We start from the raw sequence: 20,234 nt of genomic DNA, 5'->3' as shown, positions 1-20,234 counted from the left end.
TCTCTTAGTGACAGAATATGTTCAACAACGGCCCCAGCAATGCAAGCACCCCTGAATGAGACAGAAGTTCAGGCTTCTTCTCTTAGAGACAGAATATGTTCAGCAAAGGCCCCAGCAGTGCAAGCACCCCTGATGACACAGAACTTCTCTTAGTGACAGAATATGTTCAACAAAGGTGCCGCAGTGCAATCACCCCTGCTGACACAGAAGTTCAAGCTTACACCTCTTAAAGACAGACCAGGTTCAACAAAGGCCCTAGCAGTGCAAGCATCCTTGATGACACAGAAGTTCAAGCTTCCTTCTCTTAGAGACAGATTATGTTCAACAAAGGCCCCAGCAGGGCAAGCATCACTGATGAAACTGAAGTTCAATCTTCGTTCTCTTGGAGACAGAATATGTTCAACAAAGGCCCCAGGAGTGCAAGCACACCTGATGACACAGAAGGTCAAGCGTCCTTCTCTTAGAGACAGAATGTGTTCAACAAAAGCCCCAGCAGTGCAAGCACCCCTGATGGCACAGAAGGTGAAGCTTTCTTCTCTTAGAGACAAAAAATGTTTACCAATGGCCCCAGCAGTGCAAGCACCCCTGATGACACAGAAGTTCAAGTTTCCTTCTATTAGAGGTAGAATATGTTTAACAACGGCACCAGCAGAGCAAGCACCCTTGATGCCACAGAAGTTCAAGCATCCTTCTCTTAGAGACAGAACATGTTCAACAACGGCGCCAGCAGTGCAAGCACCCCTGCTGATACAAACGTTCAAGCTTCCTTCTCTTAGAGACAGAACATGTTCAACAACGACGCCAGCAGTGCAAGCACCCCTGATGACACAGAAATTCAAGCTTCCTTCTCTTAGAGACAGAACATGTTCAACAATGACGCCGGCAGTGAAAGCACCCCTGATGACACAGAAATTCAAGCTTCCTTCTCTTAGAGACAGAAAAGGCTCAAGAACGGCGTCAGCAGTGCAAGCACCCCTGCTGACACAGAAGTTCAAGCTTTCTTCTCTTAGAGACAGAACATGTTCAACAAAGACACCAGCAGTGCAAGCACCCCTGCTGACACAGAAGTTCCAGCTTCCTTCTCTTTGAGATAGAACATGTTCAACAAAGGCCCAAGCAGTGCAAACACCCCTGATGACACAGCAGTTCAAGCTTCCTGCTCTTCGAGACCGAACATGTTCAACAACGGCGCCAGCAGTGCAAGCACCACTGATGACACAGAGGTTCATTCTTTCTTCTCTTAGAGATAGAATATGTTCAACAACGGCGCCAGCAGTGCAAGCACCCCTGATGACACAGACGTTCAAGCTTTCTTCTCTTTGAGACTGAACATGTTGAACAACGGCACCAGCAGTGCAAGCACCCCTGCTGACACAGAAGTTCCATATTCCTTCTCTTTGAGATAGAACATGTTCAACAAAGGCCCAAGCAGTGCAAGCACCCCTGATGACACAGCAGTTCAAGCTTCCTGCTCTTCGAGACCGAACATGTTCAACAACGGCGCCAGCAGTGCAAGCACCACTGATGACACAGAGGTTCATTCTTTCTTCTCTTAGAGACAGAATATGTTCAACAACGGCGCCAGCGGTGCAAGCACCCCTGATGACACAGACGTTCAAGCTTTCTTCTCTTTGAGACTGAACATGTTGAACAACGGCACCAGCAGTGCAAGCACCCCTGATGACACAGACACTCAAGCTTCCTTCTCTTAGAGATAGAATATGTTCAACAAAGGCCCAAGCAGTGCAAGCCCCCCTGATGACACAGCAGTTCAAGCTTCCTTCTCTTAGAGACAGAACATGTTCAACAAAGGCAGCAGTAGCACAAGCACCTCTGGTGACACAGAAGTTCAAGCTTCCTTCTCTTAGAGACAGAACATGTACAACAAATTAATTAATTAATTAATTTGCGTGTTTATATAGCGCTAGAATCACTCCCGGGGGAGTATCTCCGCGCTTCGACCGCTGCGAAACCCTTCCTGGCTTTCCTGAGAGATGGTCCCTTAATGGGTATCTCCAGGGTGAGACCAGGCATCCCCGGCGGTCTGGTGGGGCTGTTAGTGAAGATGAGGCAAGCTAATGCCCAGAGTTGCCGAGAGTGGGCACCGAGGCGAGAGAATTATCAAGTCCGCTGACCCTGGTCCAGAAACCTGCCGCGCCGGGAATCTAACCCTGGTCCCGGGCCGTCCTCTGCTCTCGGGTCTGCCGCCTCTAACCAGTGAGCCACACTACCTCACACAAAGGCCCCAGCAGTGCAAGCACCTCTGCTGTCACAGAAATTCAAGCTTCCTTCTCTTGAAACAGAATATATTCAATAAAGGCCCCAGCAGTGCAAGCACCCCTGATGACACAGAAGTTCAAGTTTCCTTCTCTTAGAGATAGAACATGTTCAACAAAAGCAGCAGTAACGCAAGCACCCCTGGTGACACAGAAGTTCAAGCTTCCTTCTCTTAGAGACAGAATGTGTTCAACATCAGCGCCATCAGTGCAAGCACCACTGATGACGCTGCTGTTCAAGCTTCCTCCTCTTAGAGACAGAACATGTTCAACTATGACGCCAGCATTGCAAGCACCCCTGATGTCACAGAAGTTCAAGCTTTCTTCTCTTAGAGACAGGCCATGATCAACAAATGCCCCAGCAGTGCAAGCACTCCTGGTGACACAGAAGTTCAAGCGTCCTTCTCTTTGAGACAGAACATGTTCAACAAAGGCCCACGCATTGCAAGCCCTCCTGATGACACACCAGTTCAAGCTTCCTTCTCCTAGAGGCATAACATAATCAACAAAAGTAGCAGTAGCGCAAACACCCCTGGTGACACAGAAGTTTAAGCTTCCTTCTCTTAGAGACAGAATATGTTCAACAATGGCACCAGCAGTGCAAGCACCCCTGGAGACACAGAAGTTCAAGCTTCGTTCTGTTAGAGACAGGTCATGTTCAAGAGAGGAAGCAGTAGTGCAAGCACCCCTGGTGACACAGAAGTTCAAGCTTCCTTCTCTTAGAGACAGAATGTGTTCAACTTCGGCGCCAGCAGTGCAAGCACTCCTGATGACACTGCTGTTCAAGCTTCCTCCTCTTAGAGACAGAACATGTTCAACAACGACACCAGCATTGCAAGCACCCCTGATGTCAGAGAAGTTCAAGCTTTCTTCTCTTAGAGAAACAATATGTTTACCAATGGCCCTAGCTGTGCAAGCACCCCTGATGACAAAGAAGTTCAAGCTTCCTCCTCTTAGAGGTAGAATATGTTCAACAAAGGCACAAGAGGTGCAAGCACTCCTGATGACACAGACGTTCAAGCTTCCTTCTCTTAGAGAAAAAACATGTTTAACAACGGCGCCAGCAGTGCAAGCACTCCTGATGCCACAGAAGTTCAAGCTTCCTTCTCTTAGAGACAGAACATGTTCAACAACGGCACCAGCAGTGCAAGCACCCCTGCTGACACAAATGTTCAAGTTTCCTTCTCTTAGAGACAGAACATGTTCAAGAAAGACCGCAGTAGTGCAAGCACCCCTGCTGACACAGAAGTTCAAGCTTCCTTCTCTTAGAGACAGAACATGTTCAACAACGGCGCCAGCAGTCCAAGCACCCCTGATGACACAGAAATTCAAGCTTTCTTCTCTTGGAGACAGAACATGTTCATCAAAGGCAGCAGTATTGCAAGCATCCCTGGTGACACAGACGTTCAAGCTTCCTTCTCTTAGAGACAGAACATGTTCAACAAAGACGCTAGCAGTGCAAGCACCCCTGCTGACACAGAAGTTCAAGCTTCCTTCTCTTAGAGACAGAACATGTTCAACAAAGGCCCCAGCAGTGCAAACACCCATGGTGCCACAGAAATTCAAGCGTCCTTCTCTTTGAGACAGAACATGTTCAACAAAGGCCCGAGCAGTGCAAGCACCCCTGATGACACAGCAGTTCAAGCTTCCTTCTCTTTGAGACAGAACATGTTCAACAATGGCAGCAGTAGCGCAAGCACCCCTGGTGACACAGAAGTTCAAGCTTCCTTCTCTTAGTGACAGAACATGTTGAACACCGGCACCAGCAGTGCCAGGACCCCTGATTAGACAGAACATGTTCAACAAAGGCCCAAGCAGTGCAAGCCCCCCTGATGACACAACAGTTCAAGCTTCCTTCTCTTAGAGACAGAACATGTTCAACAAAGGCAGCAGTAGCACAGGCACCTCTGGTGACACAGAAGTTCAAGCTTCCTTGTCTTAGAGACAGAACATATACAACAAAGACCCCAGCAGTGCAAGGACCTCTGGTGACACAAAAGTTAAAGCTTCCTTCTCTGAGAGACAGAAAATGTTCAACATCGGCGCCAGCCGTGCAAGCACTCCTGATGACACTGGTGTTCAAGCTTCCTCCTCTTAGAGACAGAACATGTTCAACAACGGCGCCAGCATTGCAAGCACCCCTGATGTCACAGAAGTTCAAGCTTCCTTCTCTTTGAGACAGGCCATGTTCAACAAATGCCCCAGCAGTGCAAGAACTCCTTGTGACACAGTAGTTCCAGCGTCCTTCTCTTTGAGACAGAACATGTTCAACAAAAACCCAAGCATTGCAAGCCCCCTTGATGACACACCAGTTCAAGCTTCCTTCTGTTAGAGACAGAACATAATCAACAAAAGTAGCAGTAGTGCAAGCACCCCTGGTGACACAGAAGTTCACACATCCTTCTCTTAGAGATAGAATATGTTCAACATCAGCGCCAGCAGTGCAAGCACCCCTGATGATACAGAAGTTCAAGCTTCCTTCTGTTAGAGACAGACCATGTTCAACAAAGGTAGCAGTAGCACAAGCTCCCCTGGTGACACAGAAGTTCAAGCTTCTGTCTCTTAGAGACAGAATATGTTCAACAACGGCGCCAGCAGTGCAAGCACCCCTGATGACACAGACGTTCAAGCTTTCTTCTCGAAGAGACAGAATATGTTCAACAACGGCGTCAGCAGTGCAAGCACCCGTGATGACACAGACGTTCAAGCTTTCTTCTCTTAGAGACAGAATATGTTCAACAAGGGCGCCAGCAGTGCAAGCACCCCTGGAGACACAGAAGGTCAAGCTTCCTTCTGTTAGAGACATGCCATGCTCAAGAGAGGCAGCAGTAGCGCAAGCACCCCTGGTGACACAGAAGGTCAAGCTTCCTTCTCTAAGAGACAGAAAATGTTCAACAAAGGCCCCAGCAGTGCAAACCCCCATTATGTCACAGAAGTTCAAGCTTCCTTCTCTAAGATACAGAATATGTTCAACAAAGGCCCCAGCAGTGCAAACACCCATGATGACACACCAGTTCAAGCTTCCTTCTCTTAGAGACAGAACATGTTCAACAAAAGCAGCAGTAGTGCAAGCACCCCTGGTGACACTGGTGTTCAAGCTTCCTCCTCTTAGAGACAGAATATGTTCAACAACGGCGCCAGCATTGCAAGCACCTCTGATGTCACAGAAGTTCAAGCTTCCTTCTCTTAGAGACAGGCCATGTTCAACAAATGCCCCAGCAGTGCAAGCACTCCTGGTGACACAGTAGTTCCAGCGTCCTTCTCTTTGAGACAGAACATGTTCAACAAAAACCCAAGCATTGCAAGCCCCCCTGATGACACACCAGTTCAAGCTTGCTTCTCTTAGAGACAGAACATAATGAACAAAAGCAGCAGTAGAGCAAGCACCCCTGGTGACACAGAAGTTCAAACTTCCTACTCTTGAGAGCAGAATATGTTCAACATCGGCGCGAGCAGTGCAAGCAACCCTGATGACACAGACGTTCAAGCTTCCTTTTGTTAGAGACAGACCATGTTCAACAAAGGCAGCAGTAACACAAGCACCCCTGATGTCACAGAAGTTCAAGCTTCCTTCTCTTGGAGACAGAAGGTGTTCAACAAAGGCCCCAGCAGTGCAAGCACCACTGATGTCACCGAAGTTCAAGCTTCCATCTCTTTGAGACAGAACATGTTCAAAAAAGGCCCCAGCAGTGCAAGCACCACTGATGTCACCGTAGTTCAAGCTTCCTTCTCTTAGAGACAGAACATGTTCAACAAAGGCAGCAGTTGCGCAAGCACCCCTGGTGACACAGAAGTTCAAGCTTTCTTCTCTTAGAGACAGATTATGTTCAACAACTGCGCCAGCAGTGCAAGCACCCCTGATGACACAGACGTTCACGCTTTCTTCTCTTAGAGACAGAATATGTTCAACATCGGCGTCAGCAGTGCAAGCACCCCTGATGACACAGAAGTTCAAGCTTCCGTCTCTTTGAGACAGAACATGTTCAACAAAGGCAGCAGTAGCACGAGCACCCCTGGTGACACAGAAGTTCAAGCTTCCTTCTCTAAGAGACAGACCAAGTTCAACAGAGGCCCCAGCAGTGCAAACACCCATGATGTCACAGAAGTTCAAGCTTCCTTTTCTAAGATACAGATTATGTTCAACAAAGGTCCCAGCAGTGCAAGACCCCCTGATGACACACCAGTTCAAGCTTCCTTCTCTTAGAGACAGAATATGTTCAACAACGGCGCCAGCAATGCAAGCACCCCTGGTGACCCAGAAGTTCAAGCTTCCTTCCCTTAGAGACAGAATATGTTCAACAACGGCTCCAGCAGTGCAAGCACCCCTGATGTCACAGAAGTTCAAGCTTCCTTCTCTTAGAGACAGAACATGTACAACAAAAGCAGCAGTAGCGCAGGCACCCCTGGTGACACAGAAGTTCAAGCTTCCTTCTCTTAGAGACAGACCATGTTCAACAAAGGCAGCAGTATAGCAAGCACCCCTGGTGACACAGAAGTTCAAGCTTCCTTCTCTTAGAGACAGAATATGTTCAACAACGGCACCAGCAGTGCAAGCACCCCTGATGACACAGACGTTCAAGCGTCCATCTCTTAGAGACAGAACATGTTCAACAATGGTGTCAGCATTTCAAGCACCCCTGATGTCACAGAAGTTCAAGCTTCCTTCTCTTAGAGACAGAACATGTTCAACAAAAGCAGCAATAGCGCAAGCACCACTGGTGACACAGACGTTCAAGCTTCCTTCTCTTGGAGACAGAATATGTTCAACAAAGGCCCCAGCAGTGCAAGCACTCCTGATGTCACAGAAGTTCAAGCTTCCTCCTCTTAGAGACAGAACATGTTCAACATCGGCGCCAGCAGTGCAAGCCCCCCTGATGACACAGCAGTTCAAGCTTCCTTCTCTTAGAGACAGAACATGTTCAACAAAGGCAGCAGTAACACAAGCACCCCTGGTGACACGGAAGTTCAAGCTTCCTTCTCTTAGAGACAGAATATGTTCAACAACGGCGCCAGCAGTGAAAACACCCCTGATGTCACAGAAGTTCAAGCTTCCTTCTTTTAGAGACAGAATATGTTCAACAAATGCCCCAGCAGTGCAAGCACCCCTGATGACACAGAAGTTCATGCTTCCTTCTCTTGGAGACAGAACATGTTCAACAAAGGCAGCAGTAGCGCAAGCACCCCTAGTGACACAGAAGTTCAAGCTTCCTTCTCTTAGAGACAGAACATGCTCATCAAAGGCCCCAGCAGTGCATGCACCCCTGATGACACAGACGTTCAAGCTTCCTTCTCTTAGAGACAGAACATGTTCAACAACGGCGCCACCAGTGCAAGCACCTCTGATGACACAGACGTTCAAGCTTCCTTCTCTTAGAGACAGAACATGTTCAACAACAGCACCAGCAGAGCAAGCACCCCTGATGTCACAGAAGTTCAAGCTTTATTCACTTAGAGACAGAACGTGTTCAACAAAGGCCCCAGCAGTGCAAGCACCACTGATGTCACCTAAGTTCAAGCTTCCTTCTCTTTGAGACAGAACATGTTCAACAACGGCGCCAGCAGTGCAAGCACCCCTGATGACACAGACGTTCAATCTTTCTTCTCTTAGAGACAGACCATGTTCAACAAAGGCAGCAGTAGCACAAGCACCCCTGGTGACACAGAAGTTCAAGCTTCCTTCTCTTAGAGACAGAATATGTTCAACAACGGCGCCAGCAGTGCAAGCACCCCTGGTGACACAGAAGTTCAAGCTTCCTTCTGATAGAGACAGACCTTGTTCAACAAAGGCAGCTGTACCACAAGCACCCCTGGTGACACAGAAGTTCAAGCTTCCTTCTCTTAGAGACAGAACATGTTCAACAAAAGCAGCAGTAGCGCAGGCACCCCTGGTGGCACAGAAGTTCAAGCTTCCTTCTGATAGAGACAGACCATGTTCAACAAAGGCAGCAGTAGCACAAGCACCCCTGGTGACACAGAAGTTCAAGCTTCCTTCTTTTAGAGACAGAACATGTTCAACAAAAGCCGCAGTAGCGCAAGCAGCCCTGGTGACACAGAAGTTCAAGCTTCCTTCTCTTAGAGACAGAACATGTTTAACAACGGCGTCAGCAGTGCAAGCACCCCTGATGTCAGAGAAGTTCAAGCTTCCTTCTCTTAGAGACAGAACATGTTCAACAAAAGCAGCAGTAGCGCAACCACCCCTGGTGACACAGAAGTTCAAGCTTCCTTCTCTTGGAGACAGAATATGCTCAACAATGGCCCCAGCAGTGCAAGCACCCCTGATGACACAGACGTTCAAGCTTCCTTCTCTTAGAGACAGAACATGTTCAACAACAGCACCAGCAGTGCAAGCACCCCTGATGTCACAGAAGTTCAAGCTTTATTGTCTTAGAGACAGAACGTGTTCAACAAAGGCCCTAGCAGTGCAAGCACCACTGATGTCACCTAAGTCCAAACTTCCTTCTCTTTGAGACAGAACATGTTCAACAACGGCGCCAGCAGTGCAAGCACCCCTGATGACACAGACGTTCAAGCTTCCTTCTCTTAGAGACAGACTATGTTCAACAAAAGCAGCAGTAGCACAAGCACTCCTGGTGACACAGAAGTTCAAGCTTCCTTCTCTTAGAGACAGAATATGTTCAACAACGGCGCCAGCAGTGCAAGCACCCCTGGTGACACAGAAGTTCAAGCTTCCTTCTGTTAGAGACAGACCATGTTCAACAAAGGCAGCAGTAGCGCAAGCACCCCTTTTGACACAGAAGTTCAAGCTTCCTTCTCTTAGAGACAGAATATGTTCAACAACCGCGCCAGCACCCCTGATGACACAGAAGGAGAAGAAAAAGCAGCAGTGCTGGTTTCGTAATGACCATTTAAGATTCCCTTATGAACAGCAAGTGCAAAATAGGAAGCAGCAGTTCAGGCATTACTCAGATAGAGAGCATGTTCAACTCAGACAGCAGAGGGTAAAGTCTTCATCAAGGTATACAACATTTGCAACACAGGAAGGACAATGCAAGCTTCAACCTTACAGACATCACTTATTTATTACAGGCACTAGCAGTAAAAGCTCCTCTTAAGATACAGATCTTGTGCGTCACAAACAGCAGCAGTGCAAGATAATCTCCGTCATAAAACACAACACAGGCAGCACTTCACGGTTTGCTAAGACATGGGAAACATAAAACTCAGGCAGCAGGTAGTCTCTTACTAGAGCATGTGCAACGCAACTATCACTAGCCAGCTTCCCTAAGACAAAGAAGTGGTGCGACTTAGGCAAATCAGTGTAAGTTTCTTTCAGAAATACACAAATAGAGTTAGCAGTATTTTAATAATGCGTCAATGCAACAATCATAAGCAAGCCAAGAAGCAGCAGTGCAAGCTTCAATCAGATGTTGAACTTGTGCTACTCAAAGATAAGCAGTGCACACATCTCTTCGATACAACATGTGTAACTAAGACAGGAGCTTAAACTTCAAGCAGGCATACAACATGGTCAAACAAGATAAAAATTAAGGTAAGCTCCTTCTAAGACACTCAACACGTGCAACACAGGTAGTCACAGTGCAAGATTCTCTCGCCCGCACAAAGTATGCTTTCCACGAAGGAGCATCGAAGGCAGAACGGTGCATGTATCTTTCCTGATGATTTTCACCACAGGCAGCAGTTGTGCACACAATGGTGAAGACACAGACCATTTGCAATGGAGAATTGAGCTGCGCAAGGTTCTCTCCAACACTGATCACGTGACCATTGGCAGCAGCAGTGCAAGATTCAAAAAGAAACAAAGCATCTGCAACACAATCAGCAGTATTGTACACAAGCAGGTCAAGCATCACTCAGACACAACATGTGCAATACAGGAATTAACAGTACAGGCTTCCCCCAGACACAAGTGCAAGGTTTCTTCAAACCAATATAATATGCAGAACAGTGAGCTTTACGGGCAGCTTCCCTCGGGGACAAGATGGGCAACACTAGCTGTATCCCCTTAGACACATAACACGTTTATTGCAAGAACCAGCAGTACAAGTTTTCTTCACATCTAAAGCCCATGCAGCTCAGATAGCTGTGAGGCAAGCTTCCCTCAGGCACAGAATGTGCTACACTGGCACAAGTAGAACAAGCTCTCTCAAGACACAGACCATGTGTATCAAAGGAAGCAGTTATGTTAGCTTTATCCCCTTAGACACAGAGTACGTTCGGTGCAAGAGCCAGCAGTACAAGCTTTCTTCAAATCTACAGCTCATGCAGCTCAGATAGCTGTAGGGCAAGCTTCCCTCAGGCACAGAATGTTCAACACTAGCACCAGAAGAACAACCTCTTTCAAGACACAGAAAGTGTGTAACCAAGTAATCAGTCGTGCTACCTTTATTCCCTTAGACACAGAGCACGTATATCATATACATCAACAGTGCAAGCTTCCCTCAGACATTGAACAGGTGTATTCCTTCTTTCAAGGCACAGAACATATGGAATACAGGCCCCAACATGCCAAGTGTCCCTCAAACAAAAGATGCTCACTATAGGCAGCAACAGTGCTATCTTCCCTCCAGTCAGATTAAGATTAATACATGCAAGATTCAGACCCAGACTATTTGCAAGTGCAACTAAGCAGCAGCAGAGCAGGCGTATTCACTCTGACACCGACCACGTACAAAACATTAATCAGAAGAACAAACTCCTTCTATGAGACCGAGAACGTGTCAATACATACACCAGCAGTGCAAGGGTCCGTCAATGCACTGATCATGTCTCTTAAAAGAATTAGCAGTCCACTTTTACCCAAAAGATACCCACCGCCCGGTCATCCGCGTGGCGCATAGGGACACCGGGTAGCCAAGATGGCCGGCGAGCGCCTGACCATGGAGCTCGAAATGGCGCTGGCCGACCCAGCCGTCACGGGCTCAATCTCCTGACACCCAGCACGGCTGGCCGCTTCGGCCGACCACACCAGGTAAAAGCGCAACTCCCGAAAGCTCCGAAGTAGCAGCGGCTCGGGTGGGAGAGGACCGCCGAACATGCATCTAGAATGGGGACAAGATACACCATGTCCACTGCCCGGTCCCCCGCGTGGCGCATGGGGACACCGGGTAGCCAAGATGGCCGGCGAGCGCCTGACCAGGGAGCTCGAAATGGCGCTAGCCGACCCAGCGGTCATAGGCTCATGCTCCTGACACCCAGCACGGGTGGCCGATTCAGCCGACCACGCCAGGTAAGAAAGCAACTCCACCCCCTTCCCCGGTAACCACGGCCGAGGACCATATCCCATCCCCCAACCCCGAGTCGGGCAGGGGGTGGGAATTACTGGTGGGGGGTACATTCTACGCCAGCCAGGTAGGGGGGGCGCGCTCCCAGGAATCCCCTTGGTAAGAGCCAAAATAGCCACAAGGTTACCAACCGTACCCCAACCCTCAGGGGGGGGGTGTGGCGGTGATGGGTTTTGTGGTAAAAGCGCAAATACCCTGACATTGCGCTACCCATGCCCTTATCACCCACCGGCCGCCGGTCAAAAGATTGCTGGGAGCCATTGCTGCACTCCACCATCCAGACTCCATACCGCAATCCTGGGATAGCGGAATACTTCGCTATCCAGGACCTGAAATCACTGCTACAGTGATCGTGCCCACATTACTGGCCATCCCCATTGCACTCGCCCCAGGCCATCCGCGATGGCCCTCCCATGCAGCCCTTATGCCTGCAAAGTTGTTAAGGGAGAGCCGGGCTAAGGGTGCGAATCAGCGAGCGACAATAAGACCTCAGGTGTAAAATGGGGGCGGGCGGCCTATTGCTGACTCACCGCACTCAGGTTGCCGAAGAATCGTGCACGACCGAACGGCGGCAGGTAACTGCGGTTACATCGGAGGCACGACTGGGCCTGAAATGACGGACAAACGGCCCATCTAGACGGTGTGTCCCGCGAGGCAGCGGCCGCACGTGTCCGGTGCGACGACAAAGAGATCATCGGCGTGGCGAGGGGGGTATTATACCCCTCGCCCCGCCTATCGCACCGGACATGACGAGGCACTGCCCGGGCCCAGAAGGGGACTCCCTGAGAGTCCCTGCTCCTATGGGAAGAAAGGGGTGCGTGGAATGCCCGAGGGCACAAGTTGGCCGACCTCTTGAGTCGCCTCCTGCGGTGGCCTAGGGCAGCCGCATTTGCAGCGCATTCTTAAGTAGTACAAGCTTCCCTAAATTGAAGACCTAGTGGAACAATAGAACACCATTGTAGGATTATGTTAGAGGTAAACATTTAAAGGCAGCAGCTCAACATCCCTTGAGGATAATGAATTGAAGCAACTCAATAAACAGCAGTGCAAGCTTCACTCAGATGGGCAGCATGTGCAATACAAGTAGGAGTGCAAGCTTCCTGCTCTCAGATACTGAACATGTTCAGCGCAGGCAGCAGCAGTGCAAACTTCCTACTCTCAGATACAGAGCATCTTCAGCGCAGGCAGCAGTAGTGCAAGCTTCCTGCTCTGATATACAGAGCATGTTCAGCACTTGCAGCAGCAGGGGAAGCTTCCTGGTCTCAGATAAAAAGCTTGTTCAGCGCAGGCAGCAGCAGTGCAAGCTTCCTGCTCTCAGATACAGAGCTTGTTCAGTGCAGGCAGCCGCAGTGCAAGCTTCCTGCTCTCAGATGCATAGCATGTTCAGCGCATGCAACAGCAGTGCAAGCTTCCTGCTCTTAGATACAGAGCTTGTTCAGCCCAGGCAGCAGCAGTGCAAGCTTCCTGCTCTCAGATACAGAGCATTTACAGCGCATGCAGCAGCAGTGCACGCTTCCTGCTCTCAGATACAGAGCATGTTCAGCACAGAAAGCCGCAGTGTAAGCTTCCTGCTCTCAGACACAGAACATGTTCAGAGCAGGCAGCAGCAGTGCAAGCTTCCTGCTCTCTTATAAAGAGCATGTTCAGCCCAGGCAGCAGCAGTGCAAGTTTCCTGCTCTCAGATCCAGAGCATGTTCGGCTCAGGCAGCAGCAGTGCAAGCTTCCTGCTCTCAGATATAGAGCATGTTCAGCGCAGGCAGCAGCAATGCAAGCTTCCTGCTATCACATACTGAGCATGTTCTGTGCAGGCAGGAGCAGGGCCAGCTACCTCGGCTCAGATACAGAGCACGTTAGGCACAGGCGGCAGCAGTGCAAGCTTCCAGCAATCAGATACAGAACATATTCAGCACAGGCAGCAGAAGGGCAAGCTTCCTGTTCTCAGACACAGAAAATGTTCAGCACAGGCAGCAGCAGGGCAAGCTTCTTTCTCTCAGACGCAGAGCATGTTCAGCACAGGCAGCAGCAGGACAAGCTTCCTGCGCCCAGATACAGAGCATGCTCAGCGCAGGCGGCAGCAGCAGTGCAAGTGTCCTGTTATCAGATACAGAGCATGTTCAGCACAGGCAGCAGCAGGACAAGCTTCCTGTGCCCAGATACAGAGCATGTTCAGCACAGGCAGCAGCATTGCAAGCTTCCAGCTCTCAGATACAGAGCATGTTCAGAGCAGGCAGCAGCAGTGCAAGCTTCCTGCTCTCTTATAAAGAGCATGTTCAGCACAGGCAGCAGAAGTGCAAGCTTCCTGCTCTCTTATAAAGAGCATGTTCAGCGCAGGCAGCAGCAGGGCAAGCTTTCTGTACTCAGATACAGAGAATGTTCAGCGCATGCAGCAGCTGTGCAAGAGTCCTTATCTCAGACACAGAGCATGCTCGGCGCAGGCAGCAGCAGTGTAAGCTTCCTTCTCTCAGTCACAGATCATGTTCAGCACAGGCTGCGGAAGGGCAAGGTCCTTCTCTCAGACACAGATCATGTTCAGCACAGGCAGCAACAGGGCAGGCTTTCTTCTCTCAGACACAGAGCATTTTCAGCACAGGCAGCAGCAGGGCAAGCTTCTTCCTCTCAAACGCAGAGCATGTTCAGCACAGGCAGCAGCAGGGCAAACTTCCTACACCCAGATACAGAGCATGCTCAGCTCAGGCAGCAGCAGGACAAGCTTCCTTCTGTCAGACACAGGTCATGTTCAGCACAGGCAGCAGCAGGGAAGGCATCCTTCTCTCAGTCACAGGTCATGTTCAGCACAGGCAACAGCAGGGCAAGCTTCCTTCTCTCCGACACAGAACATGATCAGCACAAGCAGCAGCAGGGCAGGTTTCCTTCTCTCAGACACAGATCATGATCAGCACAGGCAGCACCAGGGCAAGCTTCCTTCTCTCCGACACAGAACATGATCAGCACAAGCAGCAGCAGGGCAGGTTTCCTTCTCTCAGACACAGATCATGTTCAGCACAGGCAGCGGCAGGGCAAGTTCCTTCTCTCAGACACAGATCATGTTCAGCACAGGCAGCAGCAGGGCAGGCTTTATTCACTCAGACACAGAGCATTTTCAGCACAGGCAGCAGCAGGGCAAGCTTGTTTCTCTCAGACGCAGAGTATGTTCAGCACAGGCAGCAGCAGGGCACACTTCCTACACCCAGATACAGATCATGTTCAGCACAGGCAGCAGCAGTGCAAGCTTCCTGTTCTCTTCTACGGAGCATGCTCAGCGCAGGCAGCAGCAGGACAAGCTTCCTGCTCTCAGAAACAGAGCATGTTCCGCACACGCAACAGCAGTGCAAGCTCCCTGCTCCCAGATACAGAGCATGTTCAGCGCAGGCAGTAGCAGGGCAAGCTTCCTCCTCCCAGATACAGAGCATGTTCAGCACAGGCAGCAGCAGGGCAAGATTCCTGCTCTCTTATACAGAGCTTGTTTAGCGCAGGCAGCAGCAGTGCAAGCTTCCTGCTCTCAGATACAGAACGTGTTTAGTGCAGGCAGCAGCAGTGCAAGCTTCCTTCTCTCAGATACAGAGCATGTTCAGCGCATGCAGCCGCAGTGCAAGCTTCCTGCTCTCAGATACAGAGCATGTTCAGCACAGGCAGCAGCAGTGCAAGTTTCCTGCTCTCAGATTCAGAGCATGTTATGTGCAGGCAGCAGCAGGGCAAGCTACCTGCGCTCAGATACAGAGCATGTTCAGCGCAGGCAGCAGCAGGACAAGCTTCCTGCTCTCTTATACAGAGCATGTTTAGCGCAGGCAGCAGCAGTGCAAGCTTCCTGTTCTCTTATACAGAGCTTGCTCAGCACGGGCAGCAGCAGGAAAAGCTTCCTGCTCTCAAAAACAGAGCATGTTCAGCGCAGGCAGCAGCAGTGCAAGCTTCCTGCTCCCAGATACAGAGCATGTTCAGCGCAGGCAGCAGTGCAAGCTTCCTGCTCTCTTATACAGAGCATGTTCAGCACAGGCAGCAGCAGGGCAAGCTTCCTGCTCTCAGATACAGAGGATGTTCAGCACAGGCAGCAGCAGTGCAAGCTTCCAGCTCTCTTATACAGAGCATGTTCAGCGCAGGCAGCAGCAGTGCAAGCTTCCTGCTCTCAGAGACAGAGCATGTTCTGCGCAAGCAGCAGCAGTGCAAGCTTCCTGCTCTCCTATAAAGAGCATGTTCAGCGCAGGCAGCAGCAGGGCAAGCTTTCTGTTCCCAGATACAGAGAATGTTCAGCGCAGGCAGCAGCAGTGCAAGCGTCCTTCTCTCAGACACAGAGCATGCTCAGCACAGGCAGCAGCAGTGCAAGCTTCCTGTTCTCAGACACAGAGCATGTTCCGCACAGGCAGCAGCAGGACAAGCTTCCTGCGCCCAGATACAGAGCATGTTTAGCGCAGGCAGCAGCAGTGCAAGCTTCCTGCTCCCAGATACAGAGCATGTTCAGCGCAGGCAGCAGCAGTGCAAGCTTCTTGCTCCCAGATACAGAGCATGTTCAGCACAGGCAGCAGCAGTACAAGCTTCCTGCGCCCAGATACAGAGCATGTTCAGTGCAGGCAGCAGCAGTGCAAGCTTCCTGCTCTCAGACACAGAGCATGTTCAGTGCAGGCAGCAGCAGTGCAAGCTTCCTGCTCTCTTATAAAGAGCATGTTCAGTACAGGCAGCAGCAGTGCAAGCTTCCTGCTCTCTTATACAGAGCATGTTCAGTGCAGGCAGCAGCAGTGCAAGCTTCCTGCTCTCAGACACAGAGCATGTTCAGCGCAGGCAGCAGCAGTGCAAGCTTCCTGCTCTCCTATAAAGAGCATGTTCAGCGCAGGCAGCAGCAGGGCAAGCTTTCTGTTCTCAGATACAGAGAATGTTCAGCGCAGGCAGAAGCAGTGCAAGCGTCCTTCTCTCAGACACAGAGCATGCTCAGCGCAGGCAGCAGCAGTGCAAGCTTCCTGCTCTCAGACACAGAGCATGTTCGGCACAGGCAGCAGCAGGCCAAGCTTCCTTCTCTCAAGATACAGAGCATGTTCACCGCAGGAAGCAGCAGGCCCTGCTTCCTTCTCTCAGACACAGGTCATGTTCAGCACAGGCAGCAGCAGGGAAGGCATCCTTTTCTCAGTCACAGGTTGAAGAACCAGGTTTTAGAGCCCAGCGGCGCCAGCGATAACGCCCGATGCCTTCGGATTCCCCTGCCTTGGCAAACAGAGACACGGGACCATTCGTGATGACGTCAAAGACCAAGTTTATTGGCTGCAACCAGGAACAGAGGTCTACGAAGCACAACACGGGTGGTTCGCTAGAGACTGCACAAATTCAAGGAGCGGCGCATCGTCTTTTATGCTAAAATTCACATTCCTGGCTAGCATTGATTACATACAAACTGGCCAATAGAAACATGACATTTCAAAAGTATCGCCTGACGACAATCCCACTTTCCCGTTGTCCAGCCTACCAGAAATGACCAAACACATTCCAATATTCCTGTTCGATCAGGCCGGACAAACCCATGATAAAGACCTCAACCCAAATTAGTGATTAAGCCATAAAGGAAGGAACAGAAACAGATGAGAAGCAAGATAGAGGGGTGTGTGTGTGTACCATAAACTCAGCAATGTCCTGCTCTTTGATCTTTATCTGACCAGCTGCTTAACAAGGAACTGGCTCAGCGAGGTCAGCCTCGGGCAAGGGCGTCAGTTCGGCCAGGTCACGCAAAAGTCAGCTAAGGTGTACGTGTCCCAAGGACTCGTTCGGCCATAGTCATCAGCCTATGTGAGGGCAACCACACAAAATGGCTGCGCACACAAAATGGAACCCGAGGGTTCAAACGAAATCCCTGAATACGTAGTGTTCTCATTGATCGATTATGACGAAAACACTAGTACACACTGCACTCATGATTTGCGGTCCGCTGATACCAAAATCGTCTATATCCGACGACCTTTATTGAACGGGTTCAGAATCTACAAACCACGAACCCTCGAACTACGGAACCACAAGGTCATGTTCTGCACAGGCAGCAGCAGGGCAAGCTTCCTTCTCTCCGACACAGAACATGATCAGCACAGGCAGCAGCAGTGCAAGCTTCCTACTCTCAGAGACAGAGCATGTTCAGCGCAGGCAGCAGCAGTGCAAGCTTCCTGCTCTCTTATAAAGAGCATGTTCAGTACAGCAAGCAGCAGTGCAAGCTTCCTGCTCTCTTACACAGAGCATGTTCAGCACAGGCAGCAGAAGTGCACGCTTCCTGCTCTCAGATACAGAGCATGTTCAGCGCAGGCAGCAGCAGGACAAGCTTCCTGCTCCCAGATACAGAGCATGTTCCGCGCTGGCAGCAGCAGTGCAAGTGTCCTGCTCTCAGATACAGAGCATGTTCAGCGCAGGCAGCAGCAGGACAAGCTTCCTGTGCCCAGATACAGAGCATGTTCAGCGCAGGCAGCAGCAGTGCAAGCTACCTGCACACAGATACAGAGCATGTTCAGCGCAGGCAGCAGCAGTGCAAGCTTCCTGCTCTCAGATACAGAGCATGTTCAGTGCAGGCAGCAGCAATGCAAGCTTCCTGCTCTCACATACAGAGCATGTTCTGTGCAGGCAGGAGCAGGGCAAGCTACCTGCGCACAGATACAGAGCATGTTCAGCACAGGCAGCAGCAGGGCAAGCTTCCTTTTCTCATACACAGAGCATGTTCGGAAAGCAGCAGGGCAAGCTTCCTGCTCTCAGATACAGAGAATGTTAAGTGCAGGCTGCAGCAGGGCAAGCTTCCTGCTCTCAGACACAGAGCATGTTCAGCACAAGCAACAGCAGGCCAAGCTTCCTTCTCTCAAGATACAGAGCATGTTCAGCACAAGCAACAGCAGGCCAAGCTTCCTTCTCTCAGACACAGGTTTTTTTCAGAACAGGCAGCAGCAGGGAAGGCATCCTTCTCTCAGTCACATGTCATGTTCAGCACAGGCAGCAGCAGGGAAGGCATCCTTCTTTCAGTCACTGGTCATGTTCAGCACAGGCAGCAGCAGGCCAAGCTTCCTTCTCTCAGACACAGGTCATGTTCAGCACAGGCAGCAGCAGGGCAAGCTTCCTTCTCTCCGACACAGAACATGATCAGCACAGGCAGCAGCAGGGCAGGTTTCCTTCTCTCAGACACAGATCATGATCAGCACAGGCAGCACCAGGGCAAGCATCCTTCTCTCAGACACAGATCATGTTCAGCACAAGCAGCAGCAGGGCAGGCTTTTTTCTCTCAGACACAGAGCATGTTCAGCACAGGCAGCAGCAGGGCAAGCTTCTTTCTCTCTGACGCAGAGCATGTTCAGCACAGGCAGCAGCAGGGCAAACTTCCTGCACCCAGAAACAGAGCATGCTCAGCTCAGGCAGCAGCAGTACAAGCTTCCTGCGCCCAGATACAGAGCATGTTCAGCGCAGGCAGCAGCAGTGCAAGCTTCCTGTTCTCTTGAACAGAGCATGCTCAGCACGGGCAGCAGCTGGAAAAGCTTCCTGCTCTCAGAAACAGAGCATGTTTAGCGCAGGCAGCAGCAGTGCAAGCTTCCTGCTCTCAGATACAGAGCATGTTCAGCGCAGGCAGCAGCAGGACAAGCTTCCTGCGCCCAGATACAGAGCATGTTCAGCGCAGGCAGCAGCAGTGCAAGTGTCCTGCTCTCAGATACAGAGCATGTTCAGCGCAGGCAGCAGCAGTGCAAGTGTCCTGCTCTCAGATACAGAGCATGTTCAGCGCAGGCAGCAGCAGGACAAGCTTCCTGTGCCCAGATACAGAGCATGTTCAGCGCAGGCAGCAGCAGTGCAAGCTTCCTGCTCCCAGATACAGAGCATGTTCAGCGCAGGCAGCAGCAGTGCAAGCTTCCTGCTCTCTTATACAGAACATGTTCAGCGCAGGCAGCAGCAGGGCAAGCTTTCTGTACTCAGATACAGAGCATGTTCAGCGCTGGCAGCAGCAGTGCAAGCTTCCTGCTCTCTTATACAGAGCATGTTCAGCGCAGGCAGCAGCAGTGCAAGCTTCCTGCTCTCAGATACAGAGCATGTTCAGCGCAGGCAGCAGCAGTGCAAACTTCCTGCTCTCAGAGACAGAGCATGTTCAGCGCAGGCAGCAGCAGTGCAAGCTTCCTGCTCTCCTATAAAGAGCATGTTCAGCGCAGGCAGCAGCAGGGCAAGCTTTCTGTTCTCAGATACAGAGAATGTTCGGCGCAGGCAGCAGCAGTGCAAGCGTCCTTCTCTCAGACACAGAGCATGCTCAGCGCAGGCAGCAGCAGTGCAAGCTTCCTGCTCTCAGACACAGAGCATGTTCAGCACAGGCAGCAGCAGAACAAGCTTCCTGCGCCCAGATACAGAGCATGTTCAGCGCAGGCAGCAGCAGTGCAAGTGTCCTGCTCTCAGATACAGAGCATGTTCAGCGCAGGTAGCAGCAGGACAAGCTTCCTGTGCCCAGATCCAGAGCATGTTCAGCGCAGGCAGCAGCAGTGCAAGCTTCCTGCTCCCAGATACAGAGCATGTTCAGGGCAGGCAGCAGCAGTGCAAGCTTCCTGCTCTCAGATACAGAGCATGTTCAGCGCAGGCAGCAGCAGTGCAAGATTCCTGCTCTCAGATACAGAGCATGTTCAGCGCAGGCAGCAGCAGTGCAAGTGTCCTGCTCTCAGATACAGAGCATGTTCAGCGCAGGCAGCAGCAGGACAAGCTTCCTGTGCACAGATACAGAGCA

The sequence above is a fragment of the Lissotriton vulgaris genome, chromosome 2_1 (genome assembly GCF_964263255.1).
Source record: "Lissotriton vulgaris chromosome 2_1, aLisVul1.2, whole genome shotgun sequence".
NCBI classification, from domain to species: Eukaryota; Metazoa; Chordata; class Amphibia; order Caudata; family Salamandridae; genus Lissotriton; species Lissotriton vulgaris.
This window is presented reverse-complemented; position numbering follows the sequence as displayed.